At 37.2% G+C, this 6,103-nt stretch overlaps 1 pseudogene; it reads right to left on the reverse strand.

The window, feature by feature from the left end:
* Nucleotides 1–2,289: 2,289 nt before the first annotated feature.
* Nucleotides 2,290–6,096, reverse strand: LOC113114149 (elongation of very long chain fatty acids protein 6-like; annotated as a pseudogene).
* Nucleotides 6,097–6,103: the final 7 nt, after the last annotated feature.

The following is a 6,103-nucleotide window of genomic DNA, read 5'->3' on the forward strand; positions in this document are numbered from 1 at the left end:
ATGATTTCCAAATCGAACTACCTCTGCACTATTGCACACTGTTTTAAGCACACCACGTTGATCAGAATACCCTTATTGTGTCTGTGTCACTAAAATGGTTACTTCGGACTTTTTTGCATACGGAAGCTATGACTTGTATAAGATGGATGCTTTTGATTTATTGGCCGCTATTTTGGTTTGTTATTTCGTTTTGTTCATTTAAAATGCCAAACCTTTTCGACTACAGCTCTCCGCTTTGTCTGAGACAAAGTCTTTAAGCTTTTAAGCTGATACGTGCCTGAGATACGCAAGCATACACAACATTATGTTTAATGTTATACATCTTTGTGTTTTTTTAAAGCATTTTAAGACCTAGTACTCGTGTATGTTTGCAGTGACCCTTTAGTGAGTCACCTGTTTGAGAACCAATGTCTAAGAATAATGCAAAAGAGTTATAAAGCCCAAAAGCAATTATATCAACTAAAAGAATCAAGGTATTAACATAGACATTTATCCTATATATTAGTGTGTCTAAAAGATAAACTCTGTCCTGCTGGTAGGAATTTCATGGACATCCAGAGTTACGTTTAACATTGAAAGAATATCTTAGTATCAATAGCTGTGTATAATATAATGCTTTTGTGGTCTTTATGGAGCTTTTCAGAGGTTAAGTAGTGAAAAAAAAAACTCAACAGGCTGACTTCAGATCTAATGCCTACAAACTTTGATCCATATTATCTAGTGCTAACAACAGGCAGTATTTCATTGCACTTTATCTCCTGTAATTACATCATCCAAAGATTTCCAGTTAAATATGGTGTTATGTGACGTGTATATATATGTGTCATAATTCAACTGGCCTGACACCTGATCTGATCAGTGCAATTTCATAGTACTATTGGACTATTGCCATATGGTTTAAAATGACTGTTGGTATAATTTCTGTCACTTTTACTGCTCCAACCCAGTAGACACACAGAACATGCTGCTTACTATGGCTTCAGAAACCAGGGCAGTCTGAACTTATGTCTTATGTCATTGTGGCTGAGGCAGTAGTGCTCCCATCTGGCATGTTGCTGAGCCTGTTCACAGCTAGAGTGACAGTTCAGATCTCCTTCCTGCAGAGTCGAGAGCAAAATATGTACCAGAAAGAATCTCTCACACAGTCCTACCAGGGTAAACAAGGAGAAATCGAATGAAAAAACACAGACACTTGAATATTTCAGCACTCTTGGCTCTTTGTTAAAATCGTCTATAGATGCTTTACATGTACACAGTGCAAATGCACAAGAGCACAATGGACACCATTCAGTGACAGAGATTATTCTGATTTGTTACAGTGATATAGACTTTTGTTTAAGTATGTTTGACTTCATGGTCCTTTAGGCAGGGCTAGACTCTCTGTGCCGTCTGCCTTTGGAATGGATTGTGATAATGATGACCTTAAGCCATGAGAAGAAGAAGACCAGGTCTTTCAGAGGTCAGAACAAACGCAGATTCAGAGAGGTCCGATGATTCATACTCCAGAAGGGCCTCTGGTGTTCTAATGATCATTTGGCCCCAGTGTCCTCTCAAAATGGCCTTCATTGGTCTTTTTGTCCCCTTTCATTTATGTTTTTTGCTATTTACTTGGGTGGTTGCTTGTGTATGAGTAATCCAATGGCATTAACATTTCAGGCCTATTTGACTAATATGCCTTTTTGTTTAGTTTTCTTTTTTCTTTTCCTTTTTTTTTCTAAAATGATATGAACTCCACATGGGGAAAAAAAAACTGTAAGACCTGAGAGAATTTTGGTGCTGCGACGCTGAACACAGAACACACTGTGGCATTTTTAGCTCAACATTTACCAGTCTTCCATTGACATGGCTTTCGTACAAAATTACCGTACACAATCTATCTAACCGATAAAAATAACAGTAACAATTAATGTTTAGACAAAACCACACAATTATGAACTCTATCCATATAAGATCCTTTTTCAAAATATTCCCAGTCCATTTTGACGACTTCTTAATTCTGTTTTAATTTATTTTGCATCCCTTTTTTTAATCTATACACTTTTTTTTCTTTTTTAAATACAGATAATTGTATTGGGCACATATACATTACATAAAGACACATTTGTTTTTGTTCAACTGATATAATCGTAATGATTTCTCAGTGCAGCTCAACAGAGCTTCCCTAGTGGCGGGGAGGTTTATCTCTATACGTTAGTAGTACAGTATGCACAAGCTTTGATAGTAGCCCCTCATGGTCTTTGCTTCTTTCTTCTGCAAGTTCTTAAGCCCTAACTTTAAAGAACTCATCCATCCACTACCAATCACTGGTCCATTTAGTTTTCCCCACCTCTCTGTGATTAAATTTAAATCATTTTCTTGATTTATTGGCTTTTCTTTGCTGCATTGGATTTGGTCTTGGTGATGTAGGCTTCGAAGAAGAAACTGGCAGAAGAGCACAAAGTAGCTGAGGTACATGAGGGACGACCACACGATGTTCTGCACGTGGGACGGGCACTCTTGGCCTTGCTGCATCCACGAATACACCAGGTAGTTGACCACACAGCCCATCACCATCTGGGTGATCTGCGTCAGGGTGATGAACATGGCAAACTTGCGAGAGATTTTGAAGCCGGCGGCCCGAAGAGCGTAGTACGAATACATGACGGCGTGCACCAGATAGTTCATGGTCATGAACCAGCCCCCGCCGGCCACCATGTCCTTGTAGGAGTACCAGGAATAGAGCAAAACTGTGATGTGATGATACCAGTGCAGGAAAATCAGTTTCTGCTTCCGTAAGACGATAAATAGTGTGTCTCCTGGAAGGATAAGAGCAAGACACTGACAGTGAGAGAGATGTAGAGAATAGAGATAGTAAAAGATTCTGTAATTGTTTGGGGAATAAACGCTAAAGTCGCTATGCCTGTCTTGACATTCTTGATATATCTTGTTTTTTTTAGGTTTTAACATTTTTGGGAAAATATTGTGTTAATGATTTAGTTTGTAAAGATTAAGGTATTAGGTTAAACTCGCATGTTCTAGACCTTGAATATTTGAATATCTAATCAGGGCAAGGTCAACCAATGCATTCAGCAGACAAAACAAGTTCAAACAGTGTAGACGTTAAAAGTCAACAACTGTTAGTGAAGCCCCACTAGCTCAGCTAATGATGTTGCGTAGGATATAGCATTGAGAAAATGCGAGATAGAACAGCAAGATGACCATTCTTAAAATGTGCATAAAAATGTATGCACTCTATTAAGACGGATCATTGATTTCTAAAAAAAAAATTGTATTAGATAAGAAAATGTGCATAAACTATGATGGAAACACCAATTACTGAATAAAGCCAATAAATCCTAAAAAATAAAATAATATATATTTTGTAACATTATAAAAGTCTTTTAATTTGACTTGTAATGCATCCTAAGTAACAGTAATAAAAATATAATAAAAAAAAATATTAAAATTTGGGGGAGGTTTTTATTTGTTGTTAACTTGTTCACTTTAAATTGTCCATACATTAATATGAGAGGGCAAGTGCAGCTGGTCAAAAGTCTATGCATGTTGCTATGTCTCCCTGCTGTACATTAGTGAACAGGACATCATGACCCATTATGCTTGGCCTGTGCCTAGGAGGGTCCTCACATTGTCTCAGTGCTGTCTTTTTGTCGCTACAATAGGCCTGGTAGCCCACTAACCGACAGGACATGACAAACACAATAGGCCCAGGCAGGCGGAAAATAGATCCACTATCCTAGATTTCTAGACTTGGGGTTATGCTGCAGGGCTCATGCTAACAAATTCTGTTACGCTTTCACAACCAATTATATTCATGCAGATGAACACTAGGCTTCTCCGTAGTGCTTTGTCACTAGAGCAAGCTACATACAACAGACAGAACGAATTTAACCAAACTTATTTTTTTGTGTTAAAGGATTACAGTTGTTTTAAATTTAGTGAGGATTTGGGAACTCTTGTAATGTGGTCACAACTGTTTATAATTTGCTGTGGTCATATATAAACATCGGGACCCACAATGTAAGAATAAAGAATTACAACTGAAAAAGTTGCATTATACCACATCTAATATTTTAGTCCCTGTTTTGCTTTATATAGATAAAGCATTCGTAAAAGATTGTCTTCATATTAATTTAATGAGATCCCATGTTTTTATACAAGTAGTAGGTGTACATTTGTATCTGCATGTAATATTGTGAGTGTACAATGACAAATGACTAGGAGTGCTCAACTTTAAGCATGCTTGTCTGCAGTAAATAATATGTAAATTAGATTTTTAAATTTGATATAGGCTATACTGTATATAACACTGCCTGTGCTGTGATGCAGAAGCCTGATACCAGTTTCATGTTATTAGGTTGATGTAAGGAAAGCAATCATTTTAAATGCTGCAAGTGAATACAAGCATCATACTTTTATGAGCAGTATGAAAAATGTTCATTTTGAGATTTTTTTTTAAATACTTCATGTAACAGTATTATTAGATTTGTAATGCTAAACTGTTGAAAAAATTGCAAAAGTATAAAACATTTTTTACTTGATTTGTGTTAAAAAAAATATTGAGAGGTACGACACCAATATCTTGTGTGTTTCTACTTACAAAGAATTATATACAATAGTTTAAATCTTAACCTATGAAACTGAAATAAAATGGGAGCTACAGACATATAATCTCACCTAGTTCAGGTGCCTTGCTGAGGACAAAAGCATAGGCCCAGAACTTGCTGACTGGTCCATTGTAGAAACTCTGATCACACACTGACTGCTTTAGGCCTTTGGTCATCAAGATGTTCATCATGTAGCCTCCGGTTCTGATGGCACCAAATATACTGAAGAAGTTGTGCAACAAAACAAAGGAGACACTTTAAATCAGATTCAAAATGGTGTATGCTTCATTTTACTGTTAGGACTCATAGCATTACTACTAATGCTAACGGTGCTTTATTTTTTTATTGGGTGTGCTTATTTATTGACACTTTACATTGTGTGGCTAGGCAGTTACTTGGCACTCAGGTTCCAGTTTTAGGTTTCTTATAATGGCTGCCAAAGGCCAGATCATGTGATAAACCTGGAAGTGCGATGTAGTCTGTCTCACCACCTTTCTACAGTCACTATAGTGCTGATCTCACACATTGAAGAGTGAGATATGTTATATCGTTAAGTTAGATGACATGTTAAGGTGCAAGCTCAATATGAAAATATATATGCAGGCCTCTTGTGTACCATATATGCAGGTCTTTATGAAGTAACTTGGAACAAGGAAGTGGCTTTTTTTTCTGGCTATAATGCACACCATTAATCTGCTAAAACATGAAACAATTTATAAATGCACAGTATTCACTGCAGTGTATTGTAATGTGCAAAACAGCATCACTTTAAACAAAGTTAAACACAAACTGGTTTTATCTTGCGCTGCCATTGCATTATGACAGCTGATTAAATGTGCCATAAAAGCTTCAGAATAGGCCTACCTCTATGAATAATGGCCTGCATGGATTTTTACTTTACATATTGTTAATTTAAATGTTATATTTTAATTTCCATCACTTATAGCACTGCAATGTGTTAAGTAAGCAAATATGTTTTAGCATTAACAGCTGCTGCAGGCAAATGGATAGATGCATGTAACTATGGCTGTGACGATAACCACATCACCGCGGTAATGAGATACGAGCGCAGTGTTACGCATCACCGCACTTTTTTGTAAAACAATTTTGCAAGGAATTTGCAGGAGGAAGCTAGAGGTCTGCAGTGATTTATACCCCGGAACATGACCAGATTTCTTGTGACACAGGATTAAGTTTCAAATGGAAAAGAAGCCCACGTCAGGCAGTCTGACTTGGGACATTCTTCTCAGGGATGTGCGATAAGTCACCCAAACCATGTGATTTGTTGCTTCTTCACCGTAGTAAGAAAAAAAAATCCCATACCGTCACAGCCCTACATGCTACACCCATAGATGCACCCTTAAACATTTGCACGCATGATCTATGACCCATTTACCTGAAGGCTGCATATTTACCTGAAGGCTGCAAGTGTTAAAGACCATAGAACTAAAGGTTTCCTCAATTCAAACTTCTCCCTTTGTTTCATTACATGCCGCCCA

This window comes from Carassius auratus, chromosome 14, assembly GCF_003368295.1.
Source record: "Carassius auratus strain Wakin chromosome 14, ASM336829v1, whole genome shotgun sequence".
NCBI lineage: Eukaryota > Metazoa > Chordata > Actinopteri > Cypriniformes > Cyprinidae > Carassius > Carassius auratus.